Below are 18,588 nucleotides of genomic sequence, written 5' to 3' on the forward strand. Positions count from 1 at the left end.
GCCCCAGCTCCCTGGATCTTCACAGGATTCCACAATGAGACACATTCCTTCCCACTGCTGCCCCATCCTACCCACCTTCTAAGTGCCCCCACAACCAGCCTTTGCTTGTCTCCTGCCTCATGCTTAATGCACACGATGGTAATTTTCTGACCCAATTGTAATCTCTGTCAATGCAAAATTCAAGTCTTACTTATCTGGGATCTTCAGAGCCTAGGCAAGTGTCGGGCACACTGTGGAGATTCAAGAACCCACAGCCTCAAGTTGCTAGAGTCCTCTATCCAAGCCTAGGGGCAGACACATACCTTTGTTCGTCCTAGCTTGTTTGGAATTGGATGGAAATTTTCAAAAGAAGTTTTCTTTAAAAAAAAATCAAGAGAATGAATAGGAAAGGCAAAAGCTTCTAAGTGGAAGGGTTTATAGAACAGATGTCTCACTCTAATGAAACCCAAGCCTGGCCACGAGCTGGCTGGCTGGCAGCTTAAGAGGCTCCCCAGTGCGGCTCCATCCTCACCGCAGCCGTCTGGGTTGGAAGCCACACCTCGGGCTCCTGCCTGCGGTGGAGCCAGGTTAGTGCTACTACCAGGTCTGAAGAGGGCTGCCCTCCCTCCCTCTCTCTCAAATAAGTCCATCTGCTCCAGCCTAGGGTTTTTGTTTTTGTTTTTCTGCTCTGTACCTCCCAGCCTCTGGCCAGTCATTTGTTCATTCATTCATTCACTCATTCATCTCTTTACTCATTCCACCAATATTTTTGAGCAACCATGTGCAGAGGGCTTGGGCCAGCACTGAGATACCAGGAGAGCAATGGTGGCCAGGCCCCTGCTTTCTTGGGGGTCCCAGCCTGGTCTGAGAAACAGACAAGTAACCAGGAATCAGAACCCAAGGGAATGAGCCTTGGGGCAGGGCAGGCACACAGAGGGGAGGCCTCCCCCAGAGTTGAGGGATTAGGGAAGGTTTCCCAGAGGAAGAGACATCTCAGTCAGCCCCTTACATTCTAAATGAAACTGATGCTTCCTTGCCTCTTCCAAATACCCCACCAGAGCTGCAGGCTTCTGGTCTGAACCCATTTCTTCACCACATCCTTGCAGTAAATCAACCGTGATGTCCATAGGGCTGTTTCTTATAGACCTGGATATAAACCAATGGTGCATCACCTAAGTACAAACTAGGTAAAAGCAGTTCTGTAGGAGATGGAGTAGAGAGTGGCTGTCCAGCAGCTCCACTGATGATCTGACTTATTCCATGAATAAGCTTGAGGCAGTGCTTGGCAAACCCTAAAATGAAGATTCTGGCTCAGTAGGTCAGGGTTGAGGCCTGAGCTTCCGCATTCCTCACATGCTCCCAGATGATGCCGATGCTATGCTGCTGGGCTGTGAACCATACTTTGAGTGAAAGCCTTTAGGATATCCAAGGGAATCCATAGAATAAACCTCCTTTAAGCAATCTTTTATAAATATGTTTTAAATCACTTTTTTTAACTAAGTATTGACCAGGCTGACTCATAGAAATATGCCACTGTGGCCTGGTCTAGACAAAGGTGTCTGGCCAAGGGGCCAACCAGAGGACAAAATCTGCTCCTGCCCCACTCATCAACTCTGCCCGCTCCCCACGTGGTAGGGCCACTGGGGCAAGGGGCACCCTTTTCTATTTCTCACAAAGATGTTGCCTGGACTAGCTGCAGCCCAGAACACTGTGGGGCGGGCAGGCTGAGTGGATGTGTGGATTTCTGAGGAGGAGCAGGGAGAGGCCTCTGACCTCCTCAGCAGCAGGCAGCCCCTCCAGGATCCCTGGGGATGGCAGGTGTGGCATCTCCAAGGTTGCCTTTATAGGCCAGGATCCCTTCCTCATGGAGAAAGTGAAATGAAACCCAGGTCACCCCACCATTGCCTATGGGGCTAACAAAGAAGGGGTTAGCTTTGGGCTCTCTCCCCTCTGGCCAAAATAGGAGGGAAACTTGGGGACACTATAATAGGAAGGAGGAGGGACTCTAGGAAGAACTTCCCAGTGATCACATTCCCAGGGGGTCAAACACTAAGCAAATGGTGGGGTGTAATGACTTGATCTGCCCATCTGGAGGTCCCAGCCCAGGTTAGGGGTAAGGGGCTGCACTAAGGTGTCAGAAGGGCTCCCCAGGCCAAGTTTCTGAGCTTCCAAGCCTTCCCCTCTTACTACACTCTTTACCCCTATGGCTCTAGGGCCATTTGCTCATTGGCACTGGGCACGCTAGGGTTCCAGGGGTTAGCCCAGGTATTTCCTGACCCCAAGCCCCACCCCCAGCAGGTGCCCTGGGCCCCACAACATGGTGCCTTTGCGCCCCCATGCCAATCTAGACAGTGAAGCTAATGCTTTCTGGCAGGTGGAGGCAGGGCAGGCAGAGGGGGAGGTGGCACCCTGGGCTTCTGCATTCAGAGTAGGGGAGTGGGCAACGAGGCGAGGGCTGGCGTGGCGTCGGCTGGCGGGGGGGTAGGCATTCCTCTTTCCACTGGCTGCACATAGTTAATGGGGGGCCTTGTTCTGGGTAGGCACACAGCCCTCGAGGTGCTGATGATGGCCATGTCCTGTCCTGGCCCCTGGGATCTCAAGCCTCACGGAGTGAACACTGCAAAGCTCGGGGGACCCTGGCACCTCCCTCACATCACAGTCTCCTCTTCATTGGCTCACTCATGCCCCTTCTCTCTCTCTCTCTTTCTCTCTCTCTCGTCCTTCTCCTCTCTCTCTCCCCTCTCTGTATCTTTCTTTATACACCATCATTTGTCTCTATAATATCCTGGGGTCAGGAACTCTCACCCCACAGGAAACAGACCCAAAGGCATCAGAGGACTTGTCCAAAGGCACTCAGCATGTTGGCAGCAAAGACAGCGTCCTAGCGCAGGGTCTCCTGATCCCACTTCCACCAGAGAACAAACCTAAAGTTCCAGTTGCTGGAGTCAGGAGGGTTGCGACGAAATTGGAGGAGGGAAACTTCGGAAGCACCTCCTTCCTTCAGAGGACTCATGCAGCTCCTCACTCCACAGGACAGAGAAAAACTGCAGCAGGAGGGTGGGAGATTGGAGGGAGAGGCTGAGCCAGCAGGGCTCTGCAGGTCAGTGGTAGGATTTCCCAAGTCCAGGCGCTCACTTGGGGCGTTACTAAGAATTTGTCTCCACAGCTGGACCAGGGACTCTGTTTTTTGCAGTGAAAGTTAGTGTCAGCACCTAGCACAGCTGTGCCTACTACTAAGTGTATACTTAATACATATTCATAGGTTGAATAAATGAAAAATAATAGCTAACATCCATTGAATGGTTACTTTGTGCCAGACACCGTTCTAGGCACTTTGCATATATTAACTCATTTAACAAGGGCATCGTTGTCATCCCTCTATTACAGGTGAGGAAACTAAGGCACAAAGAGGGTAAATCTTTCCCCAAGGATTGGTAAAAGGCAGAGCCAGAATCTGAACTTAGGTGGAGTGGCTCTGGGGTTTGTGCACTTACCCACTCTGCTAGATTTATAAGAAACTGGGAAGGAGGCCAACACACACAGGATCTGACATCTGTGGGATGGGCCCTCTGCCCTCCCTTTCAAGCAGAATCCCTGCCCGCCAGAGCCTGACAACTGCCTCATTCCCAGAAACACTGAGACTCTGGTGTGCCCCCTGTGCCCACTCTAGCACAATGCATCCCATAGTCCCTGGCCTCTGCAGATGCCACGCTCAGGCCAAGAAGCACCTCCAACCCAAGGATGCTCAGTCTCCCCTCTAGTCCTGGGGCCATCTCCTGCCCATCTGGACAAAGGCTGCCTCATCTCCCCTGTGGCATCCCTGAGAGGGAGACCCCTTCCTCTCATCCCCTCCTGCCCTAGCCCCTAGGTTAAGGGGAGAAAGGGCTACATAATTTGCAGGACCGGCCGGGCACAGTGGCTCACACCTGTAATCCCAGCACTTTGGGAGGTCAAGGTGGGTGGATCACCTGAGGTCAGGAGTTCGAGACCAGCCTGGCTACATGGCAAAAACCCGTCTCTACTAAAAACACAAAAATTAACTCGGCATGGTGGCAGGAGCCTATAATCCCAGCTACTTGAGAGGCTGAGGCAGAAGAATCGCTTGAACCCGAGAGGCGGAGGTTGCAGTGAGCCAAGATAGCGCCATTGCACTCCAGCCCGGGTGACAGAGCGAGACTCTGTCTCAATAAATAAATAAATAAATAAATAAATAAATAAATAAAATAATTTGCAGCACCCAGTGCAAAATAAAAATGTGGGGCCCCTTGTAATAAAATTATTAAAAATTTACACAGCTGTCTCGCCTGTAATCCCAGCAAGTTCAAGACCAGCCTGGGCAATATAGTGAGACCCCGCTATAAGTTTTAAGTTTTTTAATTTTAAAAAAACTTAAAAATTAGCTGGTTGTGGTGGTGTGCACCTGTAGTATCGGCTACTCAGGAGGCTGAGGTGGGAGGATCACTTGAGCCCAGGGAGTTGAGGCTGCAGTGAGCGGAGATCGTACCATTGCACTCCAGCCGGGGTGACACTGCAAGATCCTGTCTCGAAAAAATGAAATAAAATAACACACACACACAACCAATGGCAACAGCAGAGCAATGGCCCAAGCACAGGGCCCTGTGTGACTGCGTGGGTGGCATGTCTGTGAAGGGATCCTGGCCACCCAGTCACACATGCTGAAGCAGGTAACTGTGCTGGGGGGCCGGGTCCAGGGTGGCCTGAGAGGTGATCTGGTTCCCGGCTCTGACTCCTTTGGGTCCTGAGCTCTCATCGGCCCCAGGTAAGTGAGGGTGGGAGCCCAGGTCCTGTCGCAATGCTCATTCTCTCTTGCTTTTGTCCTAGACAATGGTTCCCTTCCTTTCTCGTCTCCTCCCAGTCTCCTAATCTGCTCTGTCCACCACAAAGGCAGCGGATTAGTTTACAGCCCCTAACTGCCTCAACTCTCACAATTCCTGGACACTTGATCCAGTGTCCTCCATCCTCAAACACTCCCAACCCTGGGTTGCCCCAGATCTGGAGCTGAGAGGAAGGGAGAAAAAATGAAATGCATACACTGGAACTGTTTACAGTCCTGTCCTGAGCGCCCCCTGCAGGCGGAGACCCATACTAGGGGTGTGTGTGTGTGTGTGTGTTGTGTGTCTGTGTGTGTGTGTGTGTGTGTGTTCTTGAAGGATGTGTGTGTATGTTTGAAGCAGGTGTGTGTGTGTGTTTGAAGGAGGTGTGTGTGTGTGTTAGGTGTGTGTGTGTTTGAAGGAGGGGTGTGTGTTTGAAGGAGGTGTGTGTGTTAGGGGTGTGTGTGTATGTTTGAAGGAGGTGTGTGTGTATGTTTGAAGGAGGTGTGCATATGTGTTTGGAGGTGTGTGTATTTGAAGGAGGTGTGTGTGTGTTTGAAGAAGGTGTGTGTGTTAGGGGTGTGTGTGTATGTTTGAAGGAGGTGTGTGTGTATGAAGGAGGTGTGCGTGTGTGTGTGTTTGAAGGAGGTGTATGTTTATGTGTGAAGGAGGTGTGTGTGTATGTTTGAAGGAGGGTGTGTATGTGTATGTTTGAAGGAGGTGTGTGTGTATGTTTGAAGGAGGTGTGCGTATGTGTTTGGAGGTGTGTGTGTGTGTTTGAAGGAGGTGTGTGTTAGGTGTGTGTGTGTTTGGAGGTGTGTGTGTGTGTTTGAAGGAGGTGTGTGTTAGGTGTGTGTGTGTTAGGTGTGTGTGTGTTTGGAGGTGTGTGTGTGTTTGGAGGTGTGTGTTAGGTGTGTGTGTGTTTGGGGGTGTGTGTGTGTGTTGGGAGGAGCTGTGTGTTAGGTGTGTGTTTGGAGGTGTGTGTGTGTTTGAAGGAGGGGTGTGTGTGTGTTAGGTATGTGTGTGTTTGGAGGTGTGTGTGTGTTTGGAGGTGTGTGTGTTTGAAGGAGGTGTGTGTTAGGTGTGTGTGTGTGTTTGGAGGTGTGTGTGTGTTTGAAGGAGGTGTGTGTGTTTGGAGGTGTGTGTTTGAAGGAGGTGTGTGTTAGGTGTGTGTGTGTTTGAAGGAGGTGTGTGTTAGGTGTGTGTGTGTTTGGAGGTGTGTGTTAGGTGCGTGTGTGTGTTTGGAGGTGTGTGTGTTTGAAGGAGGTGTGTGTTAGGTGTGTGTGTGTGTTTGGAGGTGTGTGTGTGTTTGAAGGAGGTGTGTGTGTTTGGAGGTGTGTGTTTGAAGGAGGTGTGTGTTAGGTGTGTGTGTGTTTGGAGGTGTGTGTGTTTGAAGGAGGTGTGTGTTAGGTGTGTGTGTGTGTGTTTGGAGGTGTGTGTGTGTTTGAAGGAGGTGTGTGTGTTTGGAGGTGTGTGTTTGAAGGAGGTGTGTGTTAGGTGTGTGTGTGTTTGGAGGTGTGTGTGTGTTTGGAGGTGTGTGTTAGGTGCGTGTGTGTGTGTGTTTGAAGGAGGTGTGTGTGTTTGAAGGAGGTGTGTGTTAGGTGTGTGTGTGTTTGAAGGAGGTGTGTGTGTTTGAAGGGCATGTGTGTGTTTGAAGGAGGTGTGTGTTAGGTGTGTGTGTGTGTTTGGAGGAGTGTGTGTTTGAAGGAGGTGTGTGTTAGCTGTGTGGAGGTGTGTGTGTGTTTGAAGGAGGTGTGTTAGGTGTGTGTGTGTGTTTGGAGGTGTGTGTGCTTGAAGGAGGTGTGTTTGGAGGGTGTGTGTGTTTGAAGGAGGTGTGTGTTAGGTGTGTGTGTGTGTGGAGGTGTGTGTGTGTTTGAAGGAGGTGTGTGTTAGGTGTGTGTGTGTTTGGAGGTGTGTGTGTTTGAAGGAGGTGTGTGTTAGGTGTGTGTGTGTTTGGAGGTGCGTGTGTTTGAAGGAGGTGTGTGTTAGGTGTGTGTGTGGAGGTGTGTGTGTGTTTGAAGGAGGTGTGTGTTAGGTGTGTGTGTGTTTGGAGGTGTGTGTGTGTTTGAAGGAGGTGTGTGTTAGGTGTGTGTGTGTGGAGGTGTGTGTGTGTTTGAAGGAGGTGTGTGTTAGGTGTGTGTGTGTGTTTGGAGGTGTGTGTGTTTGAAGGAGGTGTGTGTTAGGTGTGTGTGTCTTTGGAGGTGTGTGTGTGTTTGAAGGAGGTGTGTGTTAGGTGTGTGTGTGTTTGAAGGAGGTGTGTGTTAGGTGTGTGTGTGTTTGGAGATGTATGTGTGTTTGGAGGTGTGTGTGTGTTTGGAGGTGTGTGTGTGTGGAGGTGTGTGTGTGTTTGGAGGTTTGTGTGTGTGTTTGGAGGTGTGTGTGTGTGGAGGTGTGTGTGTTTGGAGGTTTGTGTGTGTTTGGAGGTGTGTGTTAGGTGTGTGTGTTTGGAGGTGTGTGTGTGTTTGGAGGTGTGTGTGTGTTTGGAGGTTTGTGTGTGTTTGGAGGAGGTGTGTGTTAGGTGTGTGTGTTTGGAGGTGTGTGTGTTTGGAGATGTGTGTGTGTTTGGAGGTGCGTGTGTGTTTGGAGGTGCGTGTGTGTTTGGAGGTGTGTGTGTGTGTTTGAAGGAGGTGTGTGTTAGGTGTGTGTGTGTGTGAAGGAGGTGTGTGTGTTTGGAGGTGTGTGTTTGGAGGTGTGTGTGTGTTTGGAGGTGTGTGTGTGTTTGAAGGAGGTGAGTGTTAGGTGTGTGTGTGTTTGGAGGTGTGTGTGTTTGAAGGAGGTGTGTGTTAGGTGTGTGTGTGTTTGGAGGCGTGTGTGTGTGTGTTTGAGGTGTGTGTGTTTGGAGGTGTGTGTGTGTTTGGAGGTGTGTGTGTGTGCTTGAAGGTGTGTGTGTGTGTTAGGTGTCTGTTAGGTGTGTGTGCGTTTGGAGGTGTGTGTTAGGTGTGTGTGTGTTTGAAGGGGGTGTGTGTTAGGTGTGTGTGTGTTTGGAGGTGTGTGTGTTTGGAGGAGGTGTGTGTTAGGTGTGTGTGTGTGTTTGGAGGTGTGTGTGTGTTTGGAGGTGTGTGTGTGTTTGGAGGAGGTGTGTGTTAGGTGTGTGTTTGGAGGTGTGTGTGTGTTTGAAGGAGGTGTGTGTTAGGTGTGTGCGTGTGTTTGGAGGTGTGTGTGTGTTTGGAGGTGTGTGTTTGGAGGAGGTGTGTGGTGTGTGTATGTGTTTGGAGATGTGTGTGTGCTTGAAGGTGTGTGTGTTTGGAGGTGTGTGTGTTTGGAGGTGTGTGTGTGTTTGGAGGTGTGTGTGTGGAGGTGTGTGTGTGTTTGGAGGTGTGTGTGTGTGTGGAGGTGTGTGTGTGTTAGGAGGAGGTGTGTGTTGGGTGTGTGTGTGTTTGCAGGTGTGTGTGTTTGGAGGTGCGTGTGTTTGGAGGAGCTGTGTGTTAGGGGTGTGTGTGTGTTTGGAGGTGTGTGTGTGTTTGGAGGTGTGTGTGTGTGTTTGGAGGAGGTGTGTGTGTTTGGAGGTGTGTGTGTTTGGAAGTGTGTGTGTGGAGGTGTGTGTGTGTGGAGGTATGTGTGTGGAGGTGTGTGTGTGGAGGCGTGTGTTTGGAGGTGTGTGTGTGTGTGGAGGTGTGTCTGTGTGGAGGCGTGTGTGTGTGTGGAGGCGTGTGTGTTTGGAGGTGTGTGGAGGTGTGTCTGTGTGTGTGGAGGTGTGTGTGTGTGGAGGTGTGTGTGGAGGTGTGTGTGTTTGCAGGTGTGTGTGTTTGGAGGTGTGTGTGTGTTTGGAGGAGGTGTGTGTTAGGTGTGTGTGTGTGTTTGGAGGTGTGTGTGTGTGGAGGTGTGTGTGTGTTTGAGGGAGGTGTTTGGAGGTGTGTGTGTGGAGGTGTGTGTGTGTTTGAGGGAGGTGTTTGGAGGTGTGTGTGTTTGGAGGTGTGTGTGTGTGGAGGTTGTGTGTGGAGGTGTGTGTGTGTGTTTGGAGGTGTGTGTGTGGAGGTGTGTGTGTGGAGGTGTGTGTGTGTGGAGGTGTGTGTGTGGAGGTGTGTGTGTGTGGAGGCGTGTGTGTGGAGGTGTGTGTGTGGAGGTGTGTCTGTGTGTGTGGAGGTTTGTGTGCGTGTGGAGGTGTGTCTGTGTGTGTGGTGGTGTGTGTGTGTGTGGAGGGGTGTGTGTGTGGTGTGTGTGTGTGTTTGGAGGTGTGTGTGTGTTTGGAGGTTGTGTGTGTGTGTGTGGAGGTGTGTGTGTTTGGAGGTGTGTGTGTGTGTTTGGAGGTGTGTGTGTGTGCTTGGTGTGTGTGATGTGATCCCAAGAAAAGGAACCACGAGCACAGATCCTGCCTTCAGGAAGCTCCCAGACTGAAGGAGGAGGCATGGCCCCTGCCCTAAAAGAGTTCCCCTCTCCTGATGCAAAGAAACACAGCTCCTGTCCACAAGGAATCCTGAATCTGATGAAGTAGAGCATCACAATCAGACAAACATACAGACAGATGGGGACACACACACCCTACAAAGACATAGTGAACATAATACTACCTGGTATTTTCACAGGAAATAAAATCGCACCCCCTCTGTGCTAAACACCCCCCAAGGAGGATCTTGCTTCATGCAACAACTCACCGGGCAGAGATGATTATTGACACTTGACAAACAAGTGTCAACCTTGGTCTTCCCATTCCTTGGCCTGTGGGTTTTCCTTTGCACCACAACCACCTTTCAGGGGCTTCCGCATTAGGAGCATCAGTTAGACACAAGCGTTCCCTCCTCTGTGCCCCACCTGCTGCGCAGTATCTGGCCCTGCCTGGGTGTATTTCTCACTTTCTACAACAGGTCACAGTTATTTGCGCTTGTCTTATCTCTCTCTCCAAGGCTCCAGGGGAGAGGAATGAGGGCAAGCATTCAATCCACATTTGTCAAATGAACAAATGAGTGATTGAATGAATGAATGAATGCTTGCTCCTCACAACAGCCTGGGAGTTCAAGTGGCACTATCATTGGTTATTAACACGGGGCATGAGGGGCACCGCAGCACCAGTGGGGATGACAGGTATTGCCAGAATCCACACAGTGTGCTGATGGCAACCGGGGCTTACACACACTCTACCGAACTGCGCTGTTCTTCTTCGTGCAAAGGAACATGGAGCATGTTGGGAGAGGTCCAGAGACCTGGAGAAAAGAATCCTCACACTGGATTCACCGGGAAGTCTTCCTTCCTATAGGAGGTGCTAAAAGCTTCTTAGTGGGGGCTGCCTTTGGCCTGTTTCTCAGGAGCCAATGATAACTCAGGTAGCGGGGCAATTCTAACTTGCCAATCACACATGGAGTTGGAATAAACCTCCATGTACTAGGCTCCCATTTTCCTGGTTCACCCACATATTCCCCTATACAAAGAAGCACTTCATCTGCCCTGCAAGAACCCCAGCAATGCACTGAGCTGGGGGTGCTACATGGAGAGAGTGACTCTGCACTGCTCCTCTGCTCCTCCCCCTCCATGAGTCCATCTGCCTTGGCTTTGGGCCTGGGGACCACATCCAAGTCCCTGACACTGGTGCAACGGAAGGCACTCAGCACCTTTCTGCCACCTTTCTGTCAGTCTGGACACTCTCGGGGACACTCCCACCTCCTCCAGCACCTCCAAGGGCAAAGGGGAAAGGATGGTGGCAGGGGCAGAGGGTGAGAGGAATTGTGTCCTAGGACCGACCCTCTGGGTCTCACTCTCGGCAAGCCCTAGGCAGGCAGAGTCAAATAGGTGAAATGAAGGGCCACTGCAGGCCTGCCTCCACCGCTCCTCCCAAGTGCCTCCTCTCAAGGGGAGACCAGATAGATAATAACCATAGCTCCCATAGATTGGGCATTTGCTATGTGTCAAGCACTGTGTCTAATTATAAACATCTTTCCGTATGCCCATTTTGAAAGTAAGAAAACAGAAGCTGAGAGAGGTGAAGAAACACACAGCCATAGCTGGTTAGAGCTGGAACTTAGCCTTGAACCCATGTCTGCTTGGCTGCAAACATGCACTCTTTCTTCTACAGCAGCGCTTCCAGGTGTGTGCCCAGATGGGGTCTCCCATCCCTTGGGATGGCTGGATGCTGCCCAGGGTTGACTGGGTGCCTTTCGCCTGAGAGGCCTTGTTGGTTTAACCCAGGACACTGAATACCTTGGATTGCATTTGTGTGTTTGTGTATGTGTGTCTGTGTTTTTAAAATGTGTGCCCTGAGGGAAAAAGGGCAGAAAACCCTGCTCTAGAACATGCTGCCCCAGGGAGTGGGACAGAACAGGTCGTGGAGGTGAAGTACAAAAGCCCCAATGTGGTTCCTCATTTTAACCTGGGCTCATGGCTTCCCCTTCTCCTGGCCCTGAGTTAAGTCCTTCTGGTCTTCAGGACTCAAGCCTCTTCTCTCTCCCCTGGGCCTTCCCTGACCACCTCGGTCCCTTTCTCCCTTGAATGCCTGTGGACCTCACCTCTGGTCCTCCCTGGATGCTCCCAGGATTATCTGATACAGTGAGTTCACTTTTCACGTGCACCTGGCTGGTCTCTCACTGACAGTCATCACCCTGACTGCCTCCCAGAGGACCCAGCAGACAGTAGGTCCTCAACATCAACGCTGATGATAATCTCCACACTCAAGGATTCCGTCTTACCCTCCCCAGAGTCCCCAATTTCTGTGCTGAGCCCCAATACCTTCCAAGTAGCCCCCATAGATGGGCTCCCAGAAACCACTGCTGGTGGATGGGAGGGAAATGGGGCAAACCACTGATCCTTCCCCCAGAAAGACAGGAACTGTAACTAGGCTTTGAGAGGGTGCTTGGCCTGAGATTTTGACACACCCAGAGTCTTGCTCATTCCCTTGGAGTTTGGAAACCCCTCAGCTGTGGGCCTCTGAGAGGCAGTAGATAAAGTGGGTAGGAGGGAGGCTGCGTGGGCTGAAATCCCCCCACCAGCAACTAGTGGCAGGTTGTCTTAGGCAAGCTCCTTAGCACTGAAAAGCCTTGGTTTCCTCATTGGTAAGTGGGGATAACACTAGCACCTCTCTCATGGGGTTTATGTGAGATGATGCAGATAAAGCGCTTGAGTGCACTTCCCACCACATGCCAATCATTCAATAAATGCCGGTTATTACTATTATTGGTAAAGGAAGAGACATCAGGGTGATGGTGGATTCCTATGTATGTCTCTCTGAACCTATGGGGGGCCATCAAGACTGGGTCCCAAGAGTGAATGTTCCTGATGAGCTAGTGTATTTCTGGAAGAAGATCACAGTCCAGGGAATGAAAATATCAACCAGGAAGGTATCCTCACCGTGCTGGAGCAGACAGGAGAGGCAGAGAGCTGGGCACAAGATGCTTCCCCGGTCCCAGCCTCAAATTCACATCTCACAGTTAATCAGAGAGGGCCCTGATCTCCCAGGGATGGGGAGAATTGAAGACACAGAGCATAGGCATCCCCTGATGGTTTCTGAAGGAGACAAAAGATTGTAGCAGAGAAGCGGGGGCTGGGGATGGGACACAAAGGAAACTTCAGTTCTGGAGGTGCCTTAAGTAGCCGGGCCCAGCTCCCCTCCAACCCGCCAGCCACCGGCCTGCCCATGGCCTGCTCTGGCATGGCTCCGGGGGGCACAGTGCCAACCCCTGAGCTCTCCCCCCACCATGTCCTTTCGCTGCTTCCAAAATAACTCTCTGCTCACTGCCCAAGTTTGGCCTCTCGGGTGTTTTTCTCCTCCTGGGACCTGTTCTCCCATGTCTGAAGGGCGGGAGGAGAGACCTGAATTGTCATTAGGGACTGGAGATCACTCCATTTTTGCCAGTGGACTAGTTAGTACAAAGGGGACCCCACAATTCTCAGAAGCCCCCAGGTCAGTGAGTTCATTTCGGTTTGGCTAAAAGAAGTTGCCATTTCCAACATGGGGAAGGGAGATTGGCATTTTCTCCGCCACCCCATCTCCTGCACCTTCCCAAGGTGTCTGAAGCCCCAGCAGGCTCCTTGATCTTGGCCCTGCTCCCAATAGTGACTCACTAGCCTAAGGTCACATAGCCCATTAAGAATGAGCTCAGAGGAGGATCCTCACGGCCCCTCAGGGCATGTCTGCCCCCAACCCCCACAACAACACTCCCAATCCCAAATGACCCATTCACCCCACTTTTCCTTGGGCTATAGCAGAGAAACTCTAATTTCAAGGAACTCTGATTTCTGGGGAGAAGCTGTACTCTCCAGACAGCGCTAACCTAGAAGCCCAGATTCTTCCTCTTTGGAGAGTCTCCCGCCAGGCGGCGGGCTTAGCCCCAGCTCCTCCGGGCATCCCCTGGGAGAAGGATCACTTCCTCCACCATCCCGGCCCAGGAGCCCAAGAGCAGAACTGGCTGCTTGAAAGGCCTGTTTCCCTGAAAGTCAGTGGGATGGGCTTTGTTAGTAAAGGAGGAGGGTGGGAGGGAAGGAAGGGTGATCTGATGGGGCTCCAGAAGATGAGACTCTGCCATCCTAACTCCCCGTCCTGTCACCAGTAGCTCTGCTGGGCCCTTTTCACAGTAGTTTATTTGTAGCTGAAGGCAATAAGAAAAACAATATTAATAGTAAACATTTTGTAAGCCCTTATAGCATAAAAGACCCTTTGCTTTCTTTGTCTCATTTGCTTCTCCTCACAACCCTTTGAGGTAGATACTATTAGTGTTTCCATTTTAAAGACTGAGAAACTGGAGCTTTGGGGAGGTTAAGTGATTTGCCCAAAGACACACCTCATCAACAGTGGAGCTGAGACTCAAGCCCGCGCCCAGCAGGGCCTCCCCATTGGGATACCTTCTGTGCCCTGTGTGTCTCTCCCCTGGGGGGCGTGGGTCAGTGCAGGAAGCAGGCTGCAGCGCGTGTGGGGCCATCAGGGTTGAGAGCCCATGGAATGGGGGGAAGGCGGGGTGGAGTGGGGGCGGGCTGGGGGCCAACTCTGCTCTGAGCCAGGCTTTCTTCTCCTCCGCCAGCCGCCCCACCCGGCCGCGCCCCATGCCCGCTGCTGCCAGAGCCGAGAGGTTTCCTTTTTCTTTTGCCTAGGGCTATTTCCTGCCTTTCCTTTGAACTGGGGTGTTGGCTCCCCCACACATTCACCCACCTCCGGCGACCCCCCGGGTCTGCCTTCTGATGGGCCCACCCTACTAGGCTCCACTTTGGAGCAAGGCTGGCACAGGAGAGCCCCAGGGGACCCCACTTCCTGGAGTCACTGTACCCCTCCTTCGCCCTTCTCTTCCCCACCCCGGTCTGGGTGCTGCCTGGGTCCTCCCCTTCCCTCCTTCCCTTCCCTCACTGCCTGCAGCTGAGCAGCTCTCCTGGGGAGCTTTCTCTGTCCCACACCAGGAGCAGGAGATTCAAAGTGGATTGCTCCCTGCCTCTCCCACTTTCTAGTTTTTCATCCAAAACATGGCTTCTCTGGACATTGAGGTCCAGAGAAGTTTTGGGACTTGCACAGGGTCTCATAGCAACTGAGAGACTGAAGATTAGAACTCACAAACCCCAAGTTTCAGGAAGGAGGAGTCAAACTCTTAGAATCTATTAGAAAGGGCGACTAAGACTGGGCCAGGGAAGGGTGGCCTTGGAAGTGAGAAATGAGACCTGGCACGTTGGCACCCCCACCCCCAATTCACAACACATCCTCTCCAAGGCTGGCTCTCCCCTGTTAAGGCTGCCTGTTTCTCTGCTTCCTCATCTGTAGCCCCTGCAGGGGCCCATCTAGACCATGTAAGGGAGCATGTTGGCGTCTTCCATCAGGTGCTCCCCTGCCCTCCCTGGATTTTCAGACTGCACTCTTAAAAAAAAAAAATAACCTAAAATTACTCTGGTTCCCAGTAGAACTCACTCCATCTTCTTGGCAGCTTGCACCTCCCACAGCCCCCAACTACACACACACCTATCCTATGCCTTTCATAGAACAGGACTGCTTCCCTCCCTCCCATGCTAGCTCCAGGACTTCCTCCTCCAGGAAGACTTCCATGACTGACATTTCTTGGCCCTGGTCACCCTAATAACAACACTGGCTAACATTTATCGAGCTCTTCCCATGGACCAGACATTATGCCAAACCCATTGCAAACATCATCTAAGTGAATCCACACAACAACCCTATGAGGTAGATCTTAACCCTGTTTACAGGTGAGGAAACTAAGTCACAGAAGGGCTAATCAACTGACTGGGGGTTACATAGCTAGTAAGTGATAGCTTAAACTCTGCTTTTTTGTGGCAAATGCCACAACCCCTTACTCTCTGCCTCCAGCATCCTGCCTCCATCATTTTGGCTGTAGACATCCCCTGCAAATTACCCTGTATCTACACACACACAGAGACACACACAGACACCTATGCACACACCATCTAACCTTTCAAACAAGTCCAGTGGTTATCAGTTATCCCAGGCAATCTTAAAGGGAGTGAATTCCTAAGAAAGCAATCAGCAGTCTGAATGGGGGTTGCATGGTGTAGCGGCCCCTCCCTCAGCCCTGGTGGCAGTGGGCGATGAAAATGGGTGTTTAGGTGTGACTGCAAGTGCATGAGCCTGAGGTCTTCTACAACTAGCTGCGTGAGACACCTTTTCTGGCACCATCTGTTTACTGACACTGCTCAGCCTTGGGGGCCCAGAGTAACTACCCAGATCTTTCTACTCAGGAAAAACTCTGGGGATTGTCTGCCCAACAAGTTATTTGCTGTCTGTGTATTCCTGTCTCTGCATCATGTGCACATACAATGGAATAGAACAAGAGGTGATACTTTTGTAGTTAAGAAGTGTGACAATTGGGTTTTCGTGCTCACATGTGAGAAGTGCCTCCCTCAAACCTTGTTATGAAGTCAGCACATTACTGGTCTTTTTTTTTTTTTTTTTAAGAAGAAAGAAAAAAGAATAGAACAAGAGGCATCATGCCTTCTCATCACCATCAGATTGGATGTCCCAGAGCCAGGGGCTCCATCACCCCCTTGGTCTATTTCCAGAACGGGCCCTAGCCAGGGAGAATGTCAAAACCCCGGTGAGTGTCAATGAGCCTCGCTGAGACTACAGTTTAAGAGGAAACTGTTGAAAAAAGAGAGACATATGAAGGATTGTGAGTATCTGAAGTCCGTCTTCCCAACCTTGATCAAACAGGGCTGGCATTGAGCCCAAAAGTGGTAATAGTTTTTGGACATGTGTGTCAAGGCAAAGAATACCAGTTGGCTATAAAGACGCCTTTCTGGTCTTCCCTAGAACCAAGATGGAGAGGTGGAAGCACCTACCTCATGAAAGGTATTGGCTAGAAGGAGAAAATCTCACAGCCGTGGAGTGGGGGAAGAGATGTGATGTCATTTTTATTGAGACCAGGTCAAGGAATGTGCAAGAGAACTTGCGGGTACCTTCTGGAGCCCATAGCTCCTGGGCGCCTCCTATGGTTCTGTCTATGGCTTCTTCTAAGGATCTTCGAGTCCTCTCTGGCCTGCTACTTCCTGCATATCCAAGTGTTTTAACATTTTTCATTTTAACTCTGTGTCAGGAGGACCTAAGTCCCCACTCTCCTTCCCGATCCCCAACCCCCAATTTTCACCAACTGGTTGGGCTCCAAGTCCCCAGAACCAGCCAAGTATTGATCAAGAGTTGCCCTGACAGTCACCTCCCCAGCACACAGCTCTCTTCCTCCAGCCACAAACCATTCCCTTGAATTCTACACTCACCCACTAGGCTCAATTTCCCTCTGGTGTGGAGAGGCCTGGTAGTTTACCTTCACCTCCACGGAGCACCCATAGGAGGCATGATAATACTAGCCACCATTTCAGAGTTACCCTCGGGTGTCAGGCACTCTGGGGACTTTCATTGAACATATTATCTCATTTAATCCACTCAGCAACCTGCTTCCTCCTCTCCACGTACACATGAAGAAGCTGAGGCTTAGAGGTGTTCAGTGAGCGACTCTCAGTAGGTGGCAGAGCTAGGAAGGAACCAAGGTTTGAGTGGCTCAGAGAGAGGCACTGCTGGTTATATCATCAGATGCGAATCTGTGCTCTCCTCAGCAAGGGCTGGGATACATGGGGCAGGGCCAAGCTGGACATCTCCTAACATCGCTGAAAAGAGAAAGGAGCCCCAAGACTTCCCCACCCTGGCTCTTCTCCATGCCAGCTCTCAACCCCACCTTCAGGTGCCTTTGTGGTAGAGCTGTTCTCCAGCGAGGGCAAAGAAAGAAAATTCCTCCTCTGAGATACCCTCAGGACAACTGTAGGAATCCTTCATGCACCATCCAGATGGGACCCCTCCCCAGCCCAGGGCAGGGGACACGGTCCTCTGCCACCTCCTTCCAATATTCCAGACCCCACTGCTAAATTCCCCATATTGCCTCAGGACCCATCATACTCTTTATAGCTCCCACTCCCTCTCTTCTCTCCGCCACTCTCAGAAGCATCCCCTGAGTCTTGAGAGAGAGGGGTTTTCTCAATCCCCAGGAAGACACAGACCAGCTCAGAAAACCCCACCTCCACTGAACCCAAATGCAGACTTCACAGCTCCGAGGGAATTGTGGCAAGCTAGTGGGAAAATCTTCTGCCAGCATGGATGGTAGGATGCTTGAATTCCAAAGGTGACAGTGTACCTCCTTCCCCAAGTCCTTCTAGAAAAAGGGTCATTAACCAGTCTAGGAAGACTTAATGCTGGGAAAGGAAGCTCTGGAAGGCCTTATTTCCCCTGCCCCTTCAACCCAGGCAAGGGACCTTCCTTCAGCTCACCCAGAGAAAGGCTCCACAGAAGTCACATCTAAACCCTTTAGCCACAGGACCCTGTCTTCAAATGAACCAATGTCACATACTCACAGGATAGAAAACTGCTGAAAGAGGGGCTGGCCTGTGTGTAGGGTGGGGCCGGAGCCTGCCCTGCTTTGCCAGATGCTGAGCGCCCAGGCTCTGTGCAGTTGGTACCTTTATTCCCATGATTGCCTCTGCCGTCACCTACTGCACTGTGAAGGATTCCATTTGTCCTTCTAGAAGATGGACATTATTTTTCTCTTCTCACTCCCTTACCTGGCCCACAGCCTGTGCCTTTTGGAGTGGAGGGGGACATCCCAACCCGGGGACAGGGACATTTGGAGAGGAGTCCCATGAAGAGTTGCCCTCTGGGACCCTCTACCTCCCACCAGGACACTCCCAACACTGAGCATCCTTTTAGTTCCACAAATTCTTGCTAGGCCCCTATAAGGATTCACCCAGCCTCCTCTTCCTCTAAGCTCCCATGTGCTGGAACCCCAAAGCCATAAGGGGCCTCTCTCAGGCCAGAAGGAACTCTGGGATCCTAGCCCTCAGCAGAAGGCCCCAGGCTTTCCCACCTGCTCCCAGCTCCTCTGAGGAAGTTGATAGAACCTGCAGAGCTGGGCTGGAGGAGGTTTCCTTTCCCCAGAGCCGGGCTGGGGGTGCGGGTAGGTGGCCTGGAATGTGCTCTCTCACCCTCCTCCTGCCCAGGTGGTGAGCAGCCAGAGCCCCCAGCCCTCCAGCTCTGAGGGGAAGCTCCCATGAGCCAGACAGACAGGACAGCTGCCCCCAGTAGGGTCCCCTTCACGCGCCATCTCACCCCAACTCAGACGCTAAAAATGGTTCTCTGGTTTTCAGCCTCGGCGCCTGCCCACAAATTAGTGTCTCCAACACAGCCTCTTGGGACATGACTTTAGGGAGGCCCCTGGGGGAGCCAGGAGGCCCCAGTGAAGGGAGATGGTGCTGGCAGAGTCCCTTTCTGAGGAGACAAGAGTGGATAAGGCCCCCCTCCCAGCTTCTGGGAAACCCCCTCCCCCACGAAGGCCACCCAGCCTCAGTGTGACAGCCCTGTTGTCCT

At 51.7% G+C, this 18,588-nt stretch overlaps 1 protein-coding gene and 1 non-coding gene across 2 annotated transcripts in view; one reads left to right on the forward strand and one right to left on the reverse strand.

Annotated features, from left to right (window-relative positions):
• Positions 1-18,588, reverse strand: part of LGR6 (leucine rich repeat containing G protein-coupled receptor 6) — a 127,537-nt gene that overhangs the window by 108,075 nt on the left and 874 nt on the right. The window lies entirely within an intron of this gene.
• On the forward strand, positions 15,521-15,624 carry LOC115932490 (small nucleolar RNA U13). Its single transcript, XR_004068771.1, has one exon. It is a non-coding gene; the product is annotated as a small nucleolar RNA U13 (small nucleolar RNA).

This window comes from Gorilla gorilla, chromosome 1, assembly GCF_029281585.2.
Source record: "Gorilla gorilla gorilla isolate KB3781 chromosome 1, NHGRI_mGorGor1-v2.1_pri, whole genome shotgun sequence".
Taxonomy (NCBI): Eukaryota; Metazoa; Chordata; class Mammalia; order Primates; family Hominidae; genus Gorilla; species Gorilla gorilla.